The following is a 20,811-nucleotide window of genomic DNA, read 5'->3' as shown; positions in this document are numbered from 1 at the left end:
AGGCATGGCAAAATGATAACAGTGAAGGTGACTGGGTGCTCTTGCAGGTCAATACTTTGGCTACAGTGTCTTATGCCTGTAACAGAATAGCGGTCAGAAGTGTACCAAAGACAGCAGGGAAAGCCAAGAGGCATTGATTGGAGCATCCTGATGCTAAAAGATGTTGAAAATACACATGTCTAATGCAGTCTGAGGACCAAATGCAGGAACTGAATGTTCAGGTTTGGGAAAGGTCTAGCAGAAGTGCAGGTGACAACTGTTAAGTATAAAATTTCCAAAAGTGCTGATGAGTGTTACACACACTTAGGTCCTTCACATGTTAGGAGGAGACTGACCTCCCTAAGGCTTACATCTTCTTTATATAAGAATCAGATTGGAATTAAGTACTAACATGAGGGAGCACTATTATAAAACTGAGTATATTGTGATTACTGTTATAAATGCTAAAGGATTTGCAATAATTATTATAGCATTGAGATCTATAAAAGAAAAGACAGATTTACTTATCACCGGGTCTTTGTTTTAGTAATGTTTCTCAGTGATACAATGACATATAAACCCCATTTTTCAACAAAATTTAATCATCTAGTGTAATGCTTTGCACTTTTTTTCCATTCAGGCTTTACAGTAATGATAAAATCAATGTGCAGTTTCAATATTTTTGAAGGAAAACTCTGAAATACTGTCCTATTTCCAATTTAGAAAAATCAGTTACGTGTACCATAAAGAAAATGTTGTTAGCCCACACCACAACATAGGAAACACTGTCATGCTTGTGTAATTGCATAGCAACTTGATACAGACTTGAGTGACTTTTGAGGAGACATTGACCCAGTGGCTCAAACGTATCTTTAGGATAACATCAGTGTTTTAACGGATGCAGTTTTTAATCTACCATGCTATTAAACACAAAGGGCAAATTTATGCTTGGCATATCTCCCTTGGCAATGTTGGCACTAAACCAGAGAGTAATTTTCCCTATTGCATTTAACAACATGTTTCAGATTTAAAAGCAGTGGAGCCATTAAAATAGACTCCATCAATTAGAAAGTAATTGTGGTATGTCTTTCTAGTGCTGAGGGATTAACTCAATTTAATCTCAATGTGGTTAACAAAGGCAGTTAGCTACTTGCTTTAAATATGAGTTAAATCTGTAAAACATAATGACTTCATGGAGAACAGGACTGGCCCCATGGCATACACCCAAGAAATGGGCTGTTGACTTCATTGAGTTCAGTGGGAACCCTGAACTGAAAGGCAACACGATTGAGCCCCTAAGGGCTGTTCCTGTAGGTGGTCCACACTTGAAATCCACATACAAGTTTTGTATCTTTTTAAAGATCATGAAAGAGAATATTAAACTATATCCAGCTTCCGTCCTCTCTGTGCTGATGCCAACACTTGCTTTAGGGCAACTTCATAAAGCAGAGATGGAAAGAAACTGAAGCATAACGGTTGTCTGTTTTTCAGTATTTGCTGTCACCAGTAATTATGATTAGAAAATTCAGCTTTGCATACTAGATATTAGACAAAAGCCAGCAATGGAGTTGAAGCTGCTTGAGAAATTCTTGCTCCACAGCTGGCATTTTCCATCCTATTAGCTGGTAACCAGCATACTCTCCATCCTAATTCACTGCAGCGCAAAGAAAAATCAGTTGGCTTAGTTCATCTGCAGAATACTTAACTATTATGAACTGATGGTGTCATGAGTCACCATCTCTGGATGTGTTTAAGAAAAGACTGGACATGGCACTTAGTGCCATGGTCTAGTTGACAGGGTGGTGTAGGGGCAGCGGTTGGACTCGATGATCCCTGAGGTCTGTTCCAACCTGGTTGATTCTGTGATTCTGTGATGAAGGCCTTCTGGGGTATTACCACCGAATTTGGAAGTATTTGAAGAATTACAGGGAAAGCAAGGACCTATTATACAGTGTTTAGTTCAGACTGTCCCTCAGTTTGTGTAACGCTTTAGTCCTGCTAGGGTCTGACACTGAATGCCATTGAACAGACTCTACCAAAAAGGCTTGTCTTTCTGGAGACAAAAAACCCTAAGCTTTAAGGCAAATAAAACACATTTTTAATAAGGTTTAAGGTAAAGTGTATTGTTACATTGTAAAGGGACTTGTGATTTCTCTCAGCAGATCCTCCTTTGGTTGATAGGAAGGAGCCTGTAGCTGTGATTGCATGTCTCACTGTAGAGGGTGAGAAAAAAAGCGGAACAGAAGGGTTAAAGCTGATGGTGAGAAAAGGCAGGAGGGATGTTAAAGGCCTCCCTGGGGCATTGGGGGGAGGGGAAAGGAAGTGAGATCTGCTGTGTCTGGGAGTTTGCTTTTTCTTTTGTTGGTAGCAAGCCTACTATTTGTTAGAGGCCCACTGAAGATACTGCTTTCCCCCCCTCCCCGCCATCTAACATATCCCCAAGATCTGCAAAAAGGGAAACAAATCATGCTATTTTTCTTCTGTGTGTAGTGCTTCACAGCCCATGAGCCATGCGGCCCCAGTCCTAGCCCCACAGGATGGTGGCTGCTGCAGGACTCTGGTGCTGGTGTCTCCCTGGCACTGCCATCCACCCTACACATGGTCCTCCTTGTAGGGTGAAGGCTGCTCCCTGGTTAAGAGCTTGGGACAGGGATCTCACAGGCTGACCATGAAGGGTTTCCTATGCACCTCTTTCCTTCAGGAGATTGTACCTTTGACCTGGGGTTTTCCCACCTGGGCTGGGACTTCCTGCTCAAGATGCAGTAAGGCTGAGGGGGGTGGCAGGGTGAGAGGCAGCCACCAAGTGGTGAGCAGCCAGTGCAGGCTCCTGCTAGGGCTTCTCCCTTGTAAGGTTGAAAGCCCCTTGCCTGCCGGGCCTGGCAAAAACATCCCTTAGTGCCTCTGTCTTTCCTTCACCCTCTCAGACAGCCCCTCTGACCAGCCTGTTTCCCCATGCCCACCCATCCCTGGCCTCATCTTAGCAGCTAGCCATCCCTCCTGCCATCCCGTCCATCTTGCCAGTTGTGCTTGCCTTAAGCCATCTTCCTAGCCATCCCCTTTGTGGCCCATCTCCCAGTCACTCTTGCTTCTGGCACCTTTTTCCCTCTCCCAAACCTGTGCCCCCACTTCACCTTTCCAGCTCTTTCTTAAAGGCTGCTCGGAAACAAGAAATGCTGTCAGGGCTGTATTTGTCTCCCTCGCTCCATGCTGTTGGATGCAATATTTATTTACTGGCCACTGGCAAGGAAGGTCTAGCTAGCGCAGGAGGGTCCACAAAGATGCTACCCTGATGCTGTGGAAACCAGGGGTCTTGCTTTTAAGTAGATGTTTTGCACCTGTCTGTGTTATCCTTCTGTTGATGAACAGAAGGATGCCTAGAACTATCACTCCTTTTCTTTCAGTTCCTTGCTAGCATGGTCAGTGGCAGAATCCTTAAGTTCAACATAGTAGGTAATTCAAAATACTTTGATTATGTATTTATATAGGTGGGCATTCCTTATCACTGTGTTCATTTAATGAAGGATTTAACAAAACAAATCTTTTCCTTTTCCTTCCATTCTGCCTGGTCAGGCTTCTCTGAGAAAAGGCAAAAGCAAATATTAGGTGGATGCTTTAGTAGAGAAACTTGGATTGATGGAATTGTGTAAAAGCACAATTTACTTATTCAGCTTTGAATGAGACTTGTGATGTTGTCCATACTCTTCTGCATTTCAGAGCAATAATCTAATCTAAGACATTGTCTCTCCTATAAAGTCATGAAATACAGTGGCACAAAATAATGCAAGTGAAGTAAAACTAAAAACCTTAAAGGTGGAAAGCTGTGCTAAGAAACTACCAAAAAGGTCTTCCTAATATATTTACTGATGATGAAGTCTGAGTGATCATTCAATACAATCTGTCCCTAAAAGAGTTTAATTGAATGTGTATCAACTTTTCTGCAATGTGCATGGAATTTGATTTCCTCTGTTTTTATTTCTTCTAGGGCTGTCAGAATGAGTGCACAGCTGGAGGATGTTCAGGAGAAACAGCAAAGCATGTGATCGAGTCTTTCAAGGTATGTTGTTTGTTGAAAAATGAGTGTCTGAAGCATTTCAGTAGGTGGTGCCAGACAGCATCCATAACATGGTAGTGATTGTTGTGCAGGCATTCATAGCTACTGATATGGTTAAACATCATAATTCTGTAAATAATTCTGTAAGTTGCATTTGCTGAAAATGTTTTCAATGTAGAAATCAAGAATGTTGCAAGAAGAACTTTAATTTATTACAGTTTCAGGTGCTAACTAAAAGGTTAGTTGTCATTAAGCAAAAATTAAAATGGTATAGGTGATTTTATTTTTAACTTTTACCTGCTTCAAAAGCAATAAAGATTGATCCCCTGTTAAGGCTTTTTCCAAACAAAATCTATGTAACACTCTATTATTTGTTAAACTTTGGCATTACGAATGATGTTCAAAAGTAGGTTTTTCCATCTGGTCTCAAAGTTGCAGAGCTAAGGATCTCAGAAGGGCTCCAAAGCACACCACAGCTCTGGCACATTATCAGCACTCAACAAGCAAACAGGGGTATCATAATAAGGAATGCTGAGCAGCTGCCAGGAACTGACATGAAATTGAATCCCTCTTTTTTTTTTTTTTTTTCTTTAATCTTATGCTTAGAACTGAGCTCAGTTAAGACATCACTCTTTTCTTCTGCCTTCTTCCTGAATGCAGTGCTAGTAACTAAGAGCTCATTTTAAACACTGTGTGGACACAGATGTCAACTTTTAATTTTCTGTTGGAAAAGTGAAGCCCATCAGCCTGTGCTCCTTTGAATTCTACCTTCTGTCCTCATTCCCTTTTTTCCTGCCTCTCTTTTATACTTCTTTTCCCTTTATTCCTTATGCCACACATCTGTAATTCTTTCTCCCCCTCTCTTTCCCTGCTTTATAATCTTTAAAAAGCCTCATCTATATTTTGCAGATGTTTAAAAACAGTACTCAAAAAAGGTGACATCACTTGTGCTTTTTCAGCAGTTCCCTTCCTGTTATTGCTGACTGTTGTCAGCAGTACATGAGATGAAATTATAATGATACACTTTATAACTGTCATGTTCTTCCTGATTTTTTGGGCAGTGTCACTGCTGTCCAGTCTTCTGAATTATGCTTAAGTAGTTATTTTTCTTTTAGTTGCCAGGCTTTAACTAGACATGAAAAATAAATGCTGCAGAAAATGTGTTGGACTCATTGATAAGATTTATTCTGATGCTAGTCTCCTTGAAAACAGCAAAGAACTATTGGGAGTCCATGACTACAGAATTTTGCCATGTAGCAACATGCCATTTGATTTCTTTTTCCCCATTCTCAGCCCTTCCAAGTTCTTCTCTTCATCATTTCTTTGCATTGTGTCTCTCTGGCAATTCTGCAGAAGAAGGAAGATTTAGGATGACTTCAGCCAGAAGGTCTGATTTGGAAAACGTTGACAAAAACAGGCATGCGACCAGTTTTGAAACCCCAAGAATTCACAAGTATGGAATGCAGAGTTGTTTTGTGAATTCACCTTTAATAAATAGACAAGATAGATCTCAGCAGATTCATTCAGTAGAGTGTGCTAGTGTATTTAAAAACAAAAATCACTTTACAGAGAGGACACTCTTGTGTAACCACACTGTGCTCTTTCCTTCTACTCATTGACCAGCCCAGAAGAAAGATAGACAGAGTGGCAGCAAACTTTAATAGTATTTGGGTCGTAGGTGAACTGGGCATAAATTAAAGCAGACTTAAGGTACATTTAATTATATTGGCAGTCAAGCAGATACCCTACCAAAGTTCCAAATATTGGGTGGCACAAAGTTGGATTTAACACAGTTTTCTTTCCATTGATACTTGTATGTCAGACAGAATGGCAAATCATTGTAGTGGAGAGTCTGTATAAAGGCAAAAATATACTAGCAGGTGGGACAGATGGTCGTAAAGAGAGTAATACTAGAAAAAACAGCTGGCTCAGGCTGAAGTCTAATTTGTAAGTCCATTCCTGCCTTATGGCTCTGTTTCTGAAGATTATCTGCATTAGCCAGAAAGGGATACAGTTTTTTTAGAGAATATTGCCCTGTGGGGGCTTTGCGTATGAAAGTTATGATGGGAATAGAGGTACTGATTGCAGTGTCATGCATTATAATAATTATTTGCAGTCTCTATAACTTCATTGTCAAATTAAAAAGAAAAACTTTATAAATGAAGGAAAAATTAACACCAGACAATGACAAATAAAATAGCCTGGATTCATTCTAGGGAACCTCACAAACACTTCTGTGGAAGACAGTTACAGTTGCAATTTCAGAAACTATAGCTGACAATATTTCAAAGGAATCAAGCTGACCCATGGGGCTGACTGTGCTGAAGAAAGCTGCAATTTTGTGCCAGTAACCTAAGTAATCGAAGATTGTGGGAATGTAGAAAACTAGGGTATGGTTTTGTTTTATGCTTACATAAAACACATTGTTTGAAGTGGATGATGCCGAATGTTTGAATGCCCAATTAACCCCCTGAAGGCATGTCTTTTTAGAATGCAGTGCTGTGCTTTTTAGGTGGGGTAAGCTACTTTGAATTTTGCTGCAATTTCTGCCTGACTTGGAAAGGTGGACTCAGAGAGTCCCTATACGCTGGGAGGGAAGGAGCAAATACTACCTACAGCTTCTAGCAAGCAGTGAGCCCCTCTGCTAGCTGCTTGCCATTTTCAATTCTCACGGGCTTCTTTTCAGTCAATAGGTCAGAATTGGCATTTTGTTCATTTCAACTGCTACTAAACTACCTTAATTTTACTCACTTCTGCAGTTAAAAATCTCATCCTGACAGCTCTGTGATTTACAAGATACTTAATGTATCACATTCAGAGTTGACACATAACCAGTGATCTTGGAACAGATAAGAAACTTAGAAGGAAATACTGATTATGCTGCTTTCCTGTATTGTAGAAAATGTTAGATCTCCAGGATTTGTCTACTCAGCTCCTTCCACTAGAGTGACATCTTCCCCCCTCCCCGGACTGTTGTTTGTACATATTTATTTAAATAGCTGGCTGTGGTTTGTGACCATAACCTAAGAAGTTGTACTTGTAGTTTTTGTGTATTGTCAGCACTAGATTTCTAGGAGGGGTGTATGAAATCAGTAATGGGAAGTGCAGTCATCCTCTGTACCACTGAATGTGGGTCAGAATGTTGAATCAAGAAATGCACATATCTGCTTTTGCTCTTATACGTGTTTTTTTTTTGCTTTCAGTAATACCATGAAATAACACGCAGTTATGTCTAAGGCACTTAATGTTTATGATTAAAAATCTGGTAATTTCTTTAATGCATTCATTCTGATTATTGTACTGTTACAAGACAGAGTGAATGTTGTTTGGATAATGTAGCAATCTATTACCATGTGTAACTCTAATTTGGTTTCTTTTAACGTGTGTATTAGCTCTGACTTTGAGTTCGTAATACTTGGTCTTAAGAAACTAAAGGCATCTATGATTGCATTTTCTTTCCCTCATGTTATCAATCCATATCCAGAAAGACGATTTTAGGTTTTATGTAAAGTTTTGTCATGGAATACATTTTCTTTTTGAGAGACAGATACATGGAACACTTTAAGAAGGTATTACCTATTCCTATTATGTTACTCTGTGTTTTAATGAACTGAAGCTATGTAGAATTAGTTGGGCATTTTAATGGTGCAAAGTTCCGTTCTTTTGTTTTAATTTGTAATGGCCTATTTACTGTACCAAATTGATGGCAGAGTTTCTAGGGAATACTGGCTAGTGTGCTATGCCAAAACAGAATAAAGTAGCTGTAGTTTACAAGTGGATCTGGATTGACTTGCTAATATGAAGATTTGTGGTAGTAGAATGAAAAATGTTTAAGTGGAGCTCCTGTATCTGAATAGTTCCTCACGTTACTCTAAATAACCGTAAGTGTTCCCACACAGTCTTCTGCAGACAGACCCAACCTTTTCAGGCTCCAAGCCAGTGGGATGTGAGCCCATGGCAGACTGGAAGCTATGTAGGCAGGTTAGTGCAGCGCTGGGCTCAAACTAATCCCTGTTGAGATCTTGGACTTGCTAGACTGAATACAGTGCTATGCTAATTAATATGTTAGCGTGGCTTCCAGTTTGAAGCTAGCTCATGTCTCACTGTGTGAGATGCTGTATATAGTGAATTTTCTGTAAAGATGTATATTTTAGTATTTGTTTCTTGCATTGCTATAATGTTTTAGAGCCCAAGCTGTGAACTAGCTGACATTGTGCTAGGTATTATACAAATTAGAACATAAAGATTATTTCTATGCTATAGGTATAACCTACAAATAAACAACCAAAATCTCAGACAGTTTTTCCACAGAATCTAAAGCTGTAGTGTATTTTACCTCTGGATGAAGTATGACAAAACTGAAAATTTATTTCCAATGCAGCCATTTGTGATTCAAATTGAGAGATTGCCAATGAAAGTTTTACAGATGTTGATCTTGTTCTTATAGGTCTCTTCAAAAAAATGTAGTTGTTCCTTGTAATAGGACCTTCAGTTGCATGTTTTAAAACGTGTAGTCTTTGCATGAAATGACTGTGAACTTGGTTGGCTCTATGCAAAACATACTGCGCTGATTCAGATTCTCTGCCTTGTATCATGTTCTTGACAAATACGGCAATAGCATTAAACATAAAGAACAGGTCTATATCTTACCCTGGGAACACTGAAATTATAAATAAGGTAATATTACAGGAGTAATCTATGCAGTTAAGATGTAGGTTAGATGTTATTGCAGTACGCAGCATTTTTTGTTATATAGTGTACATTAGAAAGAGTTGGAAAAAATAACATTTTTTTTCTGTAGAGAAAGATACACCTATTTTCAAAACAGTCTTTCAAAGGAAAACCTGACTAATTATTGCATTTTCTATGTTTACATTAATAAAACTACATTGCTATGATTCATTACCATGTTTATACTAGTGAAACTCAAGTGCATCTATAATTCCTGCCAAATACAGTGGGATATAGGATTCCTTACTCTGGGAACTGGGAGAGGGACCAATCCATTATGAGATATTAGACAGTTTTAAGCTTTATTTTGAAAAATATTTTGTATGTGAAAAGGTTGGTGACAGAGATAAAGAATAAACAATTCTCCAACCTTGTTTTTTTAAAGAAGAAAATAATTTCTTTGCCAAACTTTCTTCCTTCCCCTCCAGGGCAAAGATTAAAAACCTATAAAATACAGAATAGTCTAATTTTTTGAAACATCTTTTTAAAATCTGAACTAATTGACTGTATCACATTGGCACAACATTAGAGTTTACATGGTGAAAGTTCCACTCCTTGAAGAGATTAGGAAGTACATAGCACTCCTCTTGTGTTTTCATTTTCCATGAGCAGTCGGTAAAGTTTCTGACATACTCACAGCATACGGATCAAGGGAACGCTGAAATGTTTTTGGAATGAGGACATATATATATTGTAGTTACCCCATTATGTACAAGGCTAACAAATATAAAGCAGTTCACGTGGTTCATATGTTTTCACATCTCTTCCTCTCGACCTTGTTCTCAATTTGTCATTTTCTACTGACATCAATAAATTATTTACCTGCCAAAGCATGTGGGCACTCAGTGAGGCTTTTTGTTGTGTTGCAGCTGTCAATTCTTCTGTGGTTTTAGGGTTGAGGGATTGTTAGGAGAATGCCTTACATTTCCATTTTAAATTCTATATTAGACCTCATTTTACATTTTGATTGATCAGATAGAGCACTCCCTTTATGTTTATGTTAAGTTGTATGGGGAAAAATTTATTACAGAAATTTAGCAATACCTTGATTCTGTGATGAGCAATAGCTCCCCAAAATGTATATATAGGAAAGCTGCTTTTATATGAACTGTCTTGAAGCAGTAAAAGAAAGGCAACCAACTGGAGATATATATGTACGTGTGTGTGTATATGTATACCATTACATAATAAGGCATCTTCAGATATTTTGTGTTTTAGAACTGTAGGGCATCTAGTCCATCCTACCACTGAAAGCGGGACTCTCATCAGCACTAGACCAGGTCAGCTGTGGCTTTGTCTGTTGAGTGCAGTGCTCGGCTACTCTCTTTAAGAAAATGTTTCTGATGTCCAGTCTGAACCTCCTAAGCTAAAACTGTATCAGTTACCATTTGGTAGATCATTTCAGTATAGTTTCCACGGAAGTACATAGCTTTAGCCACTTACATCAGGAAGCCAAGCTAGAGGCCAGTTCTGTCATTGTTATAACAGTATTCAGCATTTGTAGTATGCTGCTTTAGAAAAGGTCATTCTTATTTTATCTTGATTTCAGCTGAATCTATTCACTTAGCTTTTCATCAATGGCAATAAAATGATTTGCCTTTTGTCATGTGTTGAATCAAAAAAAAATTGGGAAGTAATAATATTAAACTGCAGTGCCTTCATATCACTTGATTATACCTCCTAGCAGGTTATGCATGTGCCGCAGAGTTACTTCAGGTGATTTGCAAACAAAGACATTCCCTCATCTTCACCTGCCAAGAGGGAAACCAGCTGCAGGACAGAGAAGATTGAGTGCCAAGGGGTTTCAGTGGCATTCTGCATCCGCACAGGCATTGCACAAAGTCATTTGAATATTACTCGTGATAGCTGGGCAAGACTGACTTACATATCTGCTGCTTTCATTCCAGTTATTAGGAAAGTATGGGTGTAGGTCACAGTTATGATCAACACACAGTGTGCTTGCCGTTGAGTGCCCTGTTTTGATGAGAGAGAGAAGAAACAAAGCCCAATATGTATTAATGAATGCTTCAGTGGTTGTGGGTTGTTAGGAGAAAGTGGCTTTCCTGAAGGAGGCCATGCAAGTTGCATGCACGGGCGGAGGGTATACTAATGCAGCTTAGTATTGCTGATGGCTCTACTTGGCACATCAACGTTTCTAAATCAAGCTTGTTATCACAGGGTAGTAGCAGTAGTGTCACTGCTTCAGAATTGTAGTAGCCAAGGAATGCTACTGAGCAATGACAAGTTCTTAGTGCTGTGAAAGTAATTCACCATGATTCTTCCATGATACGCTAAGGGATGATTTCCCAACAGTCTGCAAGTAAGTTTCTCGTGCTATCAGGAACCCCTCTATACTGTGGCATTTGAGATCTGTGGCAGCTCTATTCAGTTTTAGCTTGGTGGCAAGTAGTTCTGTGTTACTCTTCAGGTGGGTAATGTCCTTCAACGAGTTGTAGGCTTTTAGCAAATAGATTTTTTTAAGCTGTAGTAGAGAAACTGATTGTCCCATTATCTGAAGCTGTAGAATTTGCAAATAAAGCTACTTGTCTTCAGCAAATAACAGGAGCTTTTAGCTAAGATAAAAGGAAGATGCTAAAAAACCAGCCAGGGGACAGTTTGTCTGAGTTGATTTATAGCACAAAGAAAGTGCTGCTTTATCTTCTTTTTAACTAGGAGCTTAAGATGTAGTTGGTATCTGTAAAAGCACAGAAATTATACTAGAATTTTGTAAATTGCATTTGGCTTGGTTTTTTTTTCTGGATTTATTTTTCTCAAGGTGAACAATTGCTTTTAAAATGTAGGGCTTTAGCACCAGCCAATGATTCCCAAAGGAAACTATGTGACTCCAAAACTTATAAAATCCGTGGTGTCCATACCCATTTCCAAAAATTCTTAAATTTTAATGTCATTGTGATATCAAGTCCCCAGATTTGATATTAAATGTTTTCTTAACTGAACAGACATGAATAGGAACTACAGTTTAGGAAGATAATTTAGTCTTTTTTTTTCCATAGGACTCTGTTGGCCTTTCTGCTTTGCTTTTGAAATTATGTCTGTATCCTAACTCTTGTGAACTAACAGCCTAGAGAGCTGGAATAGTTTTGTCTTAATCCCGTACTTAGTCCCCGTTTCTGTGAAAGTACTGAGTGGAATGAATTGGCAAAATGTGGCAGTTTCAGTGGCAGATCAAACATTGAAATTCATGACAATATGTAAGTTTACCTTCTGTCTACCAGTGTGAGAGGGAGATGGGATAAGAGCAAAAGGCAAGTGGGGTTAACTGCATGTTTGAAATTAGTCCTGTAACATCTACGTAAGAGACTGTACCATGAAAGCATTTTATATTCCCAAAAGTTTTTGAAATTCCATATGAAATGATAAATTCTGAATGCCTTCATTCCACGAATCCACTTCCCTGCATGTCTGCAAGCCTATTAAAATCAGGGTAAGAAGATTTAATTGCAACTGCTCAGGACTTGGATATGTGAGATTATGATTCTATTCTCGGCTATTCCACATAGCATGTCTGTGACTGGCCAGGCTACTTAGGTGAAATATTTCCAACTTGTTTGTCTGAAATTTAGGTTTGCAATTCATTTCTTCCTTCAATATGGCTACTTTTTTTAGAAAAGCTTAGATGTAAATATCTCATTTTTTGTTTAACTTTCTTGATGTGAAATAGAAATGATGTTTCCTGAACCAGTAGCCAGTAGGGTCTTAAATCTTTGTGGACCAAATTTGTAAGTTTTGTTTTCATACAGCATTATTTGAACATCTAAAGCACACTGTCGCTGTACAAAAATGTGTATTGGTGAAATGTCACAGATCTCTCTATTCCAGTTCTATGTCACAGGCCAATGTGAGCCCTCAGCTTGCGTTAGACTCAAACCTTCTCCGAGGCAGACTCTTTCTAAAAATGGAACATTGTGTTTATGCTACAATGCAGAAATACAGTGGTTGTGAGGCAAGGAGCAGCACAGCATCAGGAATTGCATTAACCAAGCTGTCAGATCTTTTGAGAAGAAGCAGTATATACTAATAGTGAATAATATGAATTAGTGTAATTAGTTAATGTGTTCCATTAGTGAAGAATGGTCCTAGTTTTGTATTTATGGAAATGTTTGAGTATGAGTCTATGAGAGGACTTTCTGTGCAAGGAATTGAGCTATTAAAGAATTGCAGCCTGTGATTTTTCCCTTATCATTCTATATGAAATTGCTTCTTCCTAATCAAAATCATGTCTACATTGCAGACATGAAGTGCAGTTGCATGGCCAAAGAGGATTTTTATATAGCTAACTTGACCAGCAGTAACAGTAAGCTACAGCGACATGTTTTTCAGTCCAGTGCAATGACTGCATTAAAGCTTGCTCATACTGCCTCCCTATTCACACTTTCTGATCACCCCACTTAGTTAACTGGAATAGCTGTTAGCAAACAGAAGTAGTTTATAGGACCAAAATGCAATAATGTGTCCAGTTTCTGATTGTGTTTAATAGTCTTACCAGCATCTTGGTGGTTTATATTTTAAAGAGGTAGTCATATTTGAAAGGTTTTGTATAATTTTTTGATAGATGAGATACTACATGACTTTTTCGTAGAACTGAAAATACTATTAGCTGGAGTAGAGGAAACGGACCCCATTTAAATCAAGTAGATGCTTTCTTTAAGATTTCTTTAATATCAGGTAGAAGGTTTCCTTAGGGTCTGTAGGAACCCCATTCCTTCATCTTTCTTAAATTTAAAAATATATATCTTCTGAAACTTGTGTCAGTGGAGAACAGAGTAATGAGTAAGGGACAAAAAAAAAAAACACCCAAAACCATGACTAGTCAATTTAATTTTCCTGAAGCAGTAGAAATGGGTGAGGCTATAAAGATTTAGGTAGTTTTGCCTCCCTTACAATCCAAATTCCTACAAAGCTGCGGGAAAGGGTCTTGATTAACTTGAATGGGCTTTGGATCAAATCAGTGTGAGCTGGAAGTGGGCAACATTTCAGCCACATACGGAAAAACTCTTCGAATTTAGTTAGTGCCATTGAAATTGATATTATTCATTATCCATGTGCTTGAGTGTTTTGTAGGGCAAGACTGGTTTCTTCAATGCTTTCTCTACAGCCTAGCTGGACTGTAGCTTTTCAACATCTTTTTTTCCCTTCTGGTGCATTTTGGGGACTGCATTTTCAGCTGTGCTGCTGCCCTAGCTACCCTTTTCATTCTCTAAGGCAAAAAGTTTATGTCAATTCCAACCACTTATCTGTTGTCTTCTCAGAGCAGGTTTACTTCCCTGCCTACTGCTCCAAATCAAACATTCCTGCATCAGAGTTGGAGCATCTATAACGTTAGGGGAAAGGTTAAAGAAGCCAACAATATGTTGTGCCTTTCTCCTTTTCTTCCTATTGCTTGCAGAGCGTAGCAGAAGCTCATTCTTTGGTTTGACAAATATTTGATAAATATCTGTTATGAATAGTTTAGGTGGATGCCTTGCAGAGGATGGTCTAGACAAAGTCCTTCCAGACATATTTTCTGTTACTTCCATGATTGACTCACAACTGATTCAGAGCTTTGACTCCTTTTTGCTTTGTCATTTGTTCTGTGGTTTATTAACCAGTGTACATCAACCTCATGCAATGATTCCAGGCCCCAGTCCAATTACATGTGCTAACATATTCTCAGATGAAATCTCAGGGAAGCTGTATGTTGAAAGATTTCTGGGTATTCTCCCTGGGGTTGCAGAAGATATTTTGTTATATGTTTATCTTTATTTTTTTATAGTAGGAAGATTAGGGCTTTCTTCCTGCTTGAATCTTATTATATCTTGGCACACTTTCCATTCTCAAGCCTCAGGCTCTGCTGTAAATTTAAAATAGTAATGATGGTAAAGGGATTATAGGATAAGCTTACATTAACATTACTTTTTATACTTACAAGCTAGTAATAGATTTCTAAGAATTTATTTAACTCTGTCTTATTCTGGTTTGAGTTGATAGAACTCTTGTTATTGTTTCTATTATAGACTTTATTATTGTGATCAGAGCCATATAGGGCTTAGCCCTATACAGAAAGCGATGGCCTCTGCCCCAGAAAACTATCAGTCTTTTCCAAAGAAGGTGGGGATGGGAAAAGAAACAAAACCACAGATCTTGGTATACCCAAGGCCTGTAGGACCTAAATCTCCTCTCTTTTATTCAAGTAGATGCTGCTGTGGTGTCAGCTAGTGATTGGTGGATAGAGCTGAGAGGTAGTAACTCAGACAAACTAGACAAAAATAACATCTGCTAGAAGGGGTTGCAGTTGGTTTCATCTACTGGAGCAGTATTCAGCATTTCTGTTTCTAAGACAGGATTTAGGAATAGGCAGAAGAGGTGATTGCTTATTTTGACCCAATGGAGAAGAAAAGTACCAGTTGCCCTAACACCACACACAGCCTCCATGACCTTCTCCTATTTTCTAGTTGCATAGCCTAGCACTGCTGCCACTGATAGAGGAGTTGGCATGTCATCCCTGATTCTTCTCACAATCTGGCAATAGCTTGGCACAAGCCTTTTTTTTTTTGTGTGCATAGTAGCTGCTAAGCATGATTCATGATGTCTGCCTACAGAAAGCAGGCCCGTGTGGTGAAGGCACTTCCTGGATCAGGTTGCAATTGCCTGTGGGCTGCTCATACATAGCAGCTACTCATACATAGTACCTGCTCTACAGGAGCAATTGTGTGCTACATACAGTAGCCTGAACCCTGCTGTATGAGGCTGCTGGGCTGGAGTATCTAATGGATGAGCTTCTCAAGCCAGCTAAGATCACTGCTTAGGTCAGCAAGAAAATGGAGGCAATCCTCTGCCACCTGCAGCTCGGCATCTGGAAGGCAATGGAGCTGTATGAGTTGCAGGAGAAAGGTGGTAGCTTGCTTAATGGCTGCAAGGCAAAAAAAGACTTGTTTAAGAGAAGAGGTTTCAGCTTCCAAAGGTGAATTAACAAGCCACTTTCTTCAGTCTAGTTAGTATCCTCAGCCTAGTTGCCCACCACTGCTTCTCCTTGGCAGTGCAAACCTCTTCTCCTCAGTTTGTCATAGAGGAGGAGCCTCAGGTTCAGGAGGCTGGACAGAAGGTGTTGTGAGGTGGAAGTAGCTGCTCCAGCAGAAATAATGGCTTCTTGGGATAGAGATGTGTGTGCTGGGGAGGGCCCAAAAGCAATGATGAGTATGCCACAGCCATAATGACTGAATGTCAGGAAAATGACCTCCTCATCCCTGGAGCTCTCCTCAAAACCATTCTGTCTAGTTCCAGCCTCATTCTCTCCAGCTCCCCCTGGCTACGCTTTGTTACCTTTCCTCTTTGTAGTAATTCCTCACGCTCTTTGTAATCAATTTCTCTCCTCATCAAAATTTGCTCTGCTACTGCAACCACATTTTGCTGTTCACAAGTGCAAGGGCAAAACAAGGTATTCAATTTTGCCTACGCTTCCATGTCTGTTATTGCATCAGAAGGCCCTGATCTTTCCTAGGATATGCTTACAAACTCAGCATAAGTAATAACAAATAATAATTGCAGTTGCTTTGTGATCTTGAATGAATCACCCTGACTAGAAGTCAGGGAGGTTACTTATTTCATCAGACTAGATCGCAGTCAGTCTCACTGAGTGGATATTAATGTTTTGAGGATCTCTGCTGAAACTTGCTGTTATGGTTAGGTAACTTGTAAACTATTTTACAGCTGAGGCTGCCAGTTCTGTTTTTACTCAAGTAAGTGATAGAAATGCTTGGCCCAGCACAGTGTTTAGAAAAGTTTGGATATGTCAAATGAATTACCTGTTACAGTTGCTCAGCCTACTACTTATGGTCTAGAAGTTTCAGTGCAGTGAAAATAACCACAGCCAAGGATTATTTTGGAAGGCATTGGCAAAACTTGATGGAAAGAGTAGGACAAAATACATACTAGCCATCTGCACCTACCCGAGACAGCTCTCTAGGGTAAGCAAGGTAGGAATGTAGTAATGAGAGTAACAGCTCTGGCCAGAGGCTGCTGTCAGCTCCAAATCCACTAAGGCTATTGCAAAGGCTGGGTAGAATAAGCACTAAACTGACATCTTGTCTAGGGGCACCAGAATGTCTTACTACAGCTTTGGTTAAAATTGACACAGACCAGCACGTCACTTTTAATTTGACCTAGCTCCTGATTGACAAGATCTGTTTTGATCAAATGATGAATTTTAGCTTCAGGAGGTCACAACAGATCTTTGCTTGGGCTGGGTAAAGCTCGCTCTGGAAGAAATTGCGTTGGAATCAGCAGGCACTTTTAGATGAGGAGCTATTCAAAAGTGTGTCTGGTCGAGACAGTGGCTGTTTGTAGGTGTAGTGTTGCTATATAAACCCTGAAAATCAACAGTATCCAGCTGTCTTCTTCACCACTCCCTTTTGCCTACCACAGGCAGGGCAATCTAGTTCTTCCTGTTTCTTACCAGAGTGCCATGGGCTGGGACCTAGGCACATACATCTTGTATGTACTGTACTGCTGCGACATGCAGAGTTAGAACTATCTATGTCTTTGTCATTTTACTTTAGGCGACAGGGGCCAAATAGTTGCACTCAATAGACTGTGTGCCATACCTGTTTCTTTATCTCCCTTATCCTTTTTGTCCTTGCATTTACCGGTTTTCCTTCCAGTTCAATGGTTTTATTAGGCAGCACCGTCAGAAGGTGCTTGAGAGCACGTTGATAAACAAAGCAAGCAAAACACAAACCTAGTTGAAAATTGCCCTTTGTATTGGCACTACAAACAGCGGAGATCTGGATGGGTGTTAATGCCAATCCCTAATGCATCCTTAATGCTGCTTTCAGGGCTGGGGGAATGTTGACAAAGGAAAGAAATAAATTGCTGTTTATAAAGGTCATAGGTGATAACATGTTAGCACTGTGATAATTTTTTAATGAGTGATATTAAAGTAGTAGACATTGATACTTAATCAGTACTCCTGATATTAGTCACCTGGCCTCGCTCTGCTCTCTTTGTGTGGTTTCTCCTGAGCTTCTGATTTCCCTCCTGATGGTGCTGCTTGAACAGCACCACAAAATACTGGGGCAGGACTTTGGGTCGAATTAAGCCAAAAGGATCTGTGGGCCAGGTGAAATCTTATGTAGGGGGTCTTATCACTCAGGGACCTAGAAGAGGATGAGGGTGCTGGCAATACTTCATGCTGCAGACCACACTGTGAGAGAGAGTGCTCCAAGGACGGCTTCTCCAACTCCCCTGCTTTCCATCTCCTTCCATGGAAAAAAAGATTGAATGTATTGCAGAGCTTGATGGTGTCTTGACATAAAAAGCATTGTGATTCTGAAAGATTCAGGTAGTTTTGCACACCGTTAACTTGCCCTACTCACTGCTTGGTAAAAAGAGGGAGAAAAAGAGAATGAATATGGGGGAAGAGCCTTAAGAAAGTAATGTCCAAAAAAAGGTTAAATGCATGTCCTAAGAGCTTAACAGGATTGTAAGGATCAGGAAAATTGTCTTTTTGCCTGTTTAATGATTGTTGCCCTACTGGTCTGTGCAGTTTAGCCTATATTTGAGGTCTTCTGCAGGGTGTTCCTACTGTTTGAAGGAAGCGTTGTGAGTCGGGTGTCGTACCTGATATTGTTGAGTCAGGTGTTTGCAAAATGGGTGAATGAAAGCTGGTTTCCCTAAATGCTGAAGGAGGTGAGAAACAGCACGCGGGCTCCTTGTTCAGAGTGCGCAGCTCCAGGAAGCTCTGTGGTCCAGAAACTATTTGCTTCCTTTCTGGATAAGCATCGTAGCTACCTACTTATCTAGGCTTTCTGCCTTCAAGTGACTCAATCTGAAATCCAGTCCAGTGATTTCTGTTTGTGACTGCAGAAAGTCCCCAGTCCTTGGGGCTGAGAGCTAAGCAGCGAGGGCTACTCCTCTGAGCCAGAGGCAATGCTGTGTGATCGCCCATCACACAGGAGTATCCATTTTATTGAACTTGCAGGAGCAAGTGCTTAGTCCACTTCTTATCTCTAACAAGCCAGCAGAGGAGTGACTCTGGATCTGTGACCCTCTTTGTATTAACCATTAGAGCATAACAGTGTGCTTGTATTTGATTGGCATAATTTTACTAAATTATCACTCACATGACAGAGACTCTGCTCAAGGCTCTCTTGAACCCCGCGTCTCCAAATCTGGAAGAATATCTTTGGTGGCAAAACTGGGTCAAAGAAAGCCCAAATGCTCCCAAGTAAGTGTTTCTTCGCTTGTGGCTGCAGCTTGCTGCTCCTTCTACATATGCTTGTGGGCCTGTTAGAAGAGCTAGCTTAAAATCCTACCCCATCCTTAAAGTAAAAGCTATTTGTTAACCCCAGTGAGCTTAGCAAACTGGTTTATAGTGCTGTTTTTCAACTAGGTGTGCTACCACAACTGAGGAAGTGGCAAGTGAGGCATAAAAGCAGAAATCAGCACACTGATGTGAGTTCTAAGGGATGAGACTCCGTATGATAACTCTGGTCCGCAGGCCAGCTTATTGTAAAGATAATTACCTTAATGAAAATGACCTGAGATGAGACAGAAGCCTTGACTGCAGGGAGAGCTGTTAATACTACTGCCAGTAGGAGTTCTTTAGAAGCTGTGATTCTGTCCAGAGATAAATCCAAGGATATAAGTGTGTTCTACATCCTTGCTTAAGCCCCATTGACATCCTGCTCCTGAATAAGTGTTTTCCTGAGCTGAGTCTTGCATTGTGGATAATTGCGAACACTCCTTTGTGGCTTTTATTTTGATCTATGCTCTTCTGTGATACCTTCTTTTCTAAAGTGCACGATAAGGGTTGTCAGGTAAAATTCATTTTTATTTTCAGGACATCTTTAAGTAGTGCTTTTCTCATTGGAGCATTCACATTCAGGTCAGCAGGATAAAGGTTACTCTAAAGAGTTAAGAAGAGTAATTGTTGTTTCATCAGATTATGTATTAGTTCGACCAGGCTAATGCACTGTAATATCTAGACCAGCCCTATAATTGGAGATAGTTTGAAACAAGCTTTTAGCTATTCATGTGCTCCAGCTCTAAGTTAATTTCACATCTAAGCCACTAAGCAAAGAAAAACCCAAAACATCCCAAACCCAAATCAACCAATCAATAAAAAATAGGCTGTTGTTCATTAAAGACATCTTGAAAATCAGGTTGTTTACAGAGACAGGGGTGTGTATGTTCTTTTTCAAAAGCTTGGGATTAATTTTTTCTCATTTTGCAAAATGTGCGATGAGTTTGAAAAGTCAGTGTCAGTGATATCTCTTGCAGAACTGCCTTTTTTAGTGCACATGCAAATCATTTGAACAATAGTCTGAAGTACCTGCATTACAGTCTATTCTATATGTACCCAACATAGAGGAACAAGATTTCACTTGGGGGTCTGTCATAACGGTCAATGCTTTCTGAGCCATGTTAGGAAGGAAAATGGAGCTTCAAGTACAATTCTTTGTTGAATTCTTCCCTGCCTCTCTGACCAGCACAGTTTAAATGCTCAGGTGACTAGAAAGAGAATGGAGACGGTGGATCAAGATTCTGCCCACTTCATAACCCTCTCTAGTTGTTTAGTCCCTATCTGTGTATGAAAGGGGAGTAACATGCCAGAGATCCTACTTTCCTTCTTCCCCTGCTTTTTTTTAGGTTGATTCACACCATACAAACTACTATAAAGAAAATTAACTCTATCTCAGACAAAACCTGTACAAAAATCTATACTGCGTTTCTGCAGCTAGTCATGGCTTGTAAGAGAAAGTCTCTACAGTTAATCATGTGGGGAAACATTTAGCCGCCCTTGCCAATGGAATCTTTCTAGGAAAACATGAATGTGAATGAACAAGCTAGTGTGACCCAGGTAATCTGCTGACTCTTGACTCTGATCTCTCACACTGGTTCTATGTATTAAAGGAAAATCAGCGTACCGTACCTACTTAGTTGTGAGGGGGATTAGTTTCTGATGAGCAGTGTATGTTCTGAGATACAGCAATTGGGTGTTTCTGGAACTTGTATAGGTGTGTTAATCTAAATGCCCAAGAGATTTTCATCTG

General features: G+C 39.7%; 1 protein-coding gene across 1 annotated transcript in view; it reads left to right on the top strand.

The window, feature by feature from the left end:
* The first annotated feature begins 4,010 nt into the window (after nucleotides 1–4,010).
* Nucleotides 4,011–20,811, top strand: part of BCAT1 (branched chain amino acid transaminase 1) — a 49,914-nt gene continuing 33,113 nt past the window's right edge. Inside the window, exon 1 of the mRNA XM_068401088.1 lies at nucleotides 4,011–4,033. The gene's annotated coding sequence lies outside the window, so the exon portion shown is untranslated. The remainder of the gene's footprint in view (nucleotides 4,034–20,811) is intronic.

This window comes from Nyctibius grandis, chromosome 5 (assembly GCF_013368605.1).
Source record: "Nyctibius grandis isolate bNycGra1 chromosome 5, bNycGra1.pri, whole genome shotgun sequence".
NCBI classification, from domain to species: Eukaryota; Metazoa; Chordata; class Aves; order Nyctibiiformes; family Nyctibiidae; genus Nyctibius; species Nyctibius grandis.
This window is presented reverse-complemented; position numbering and strand designations above follow the sequence as displayed.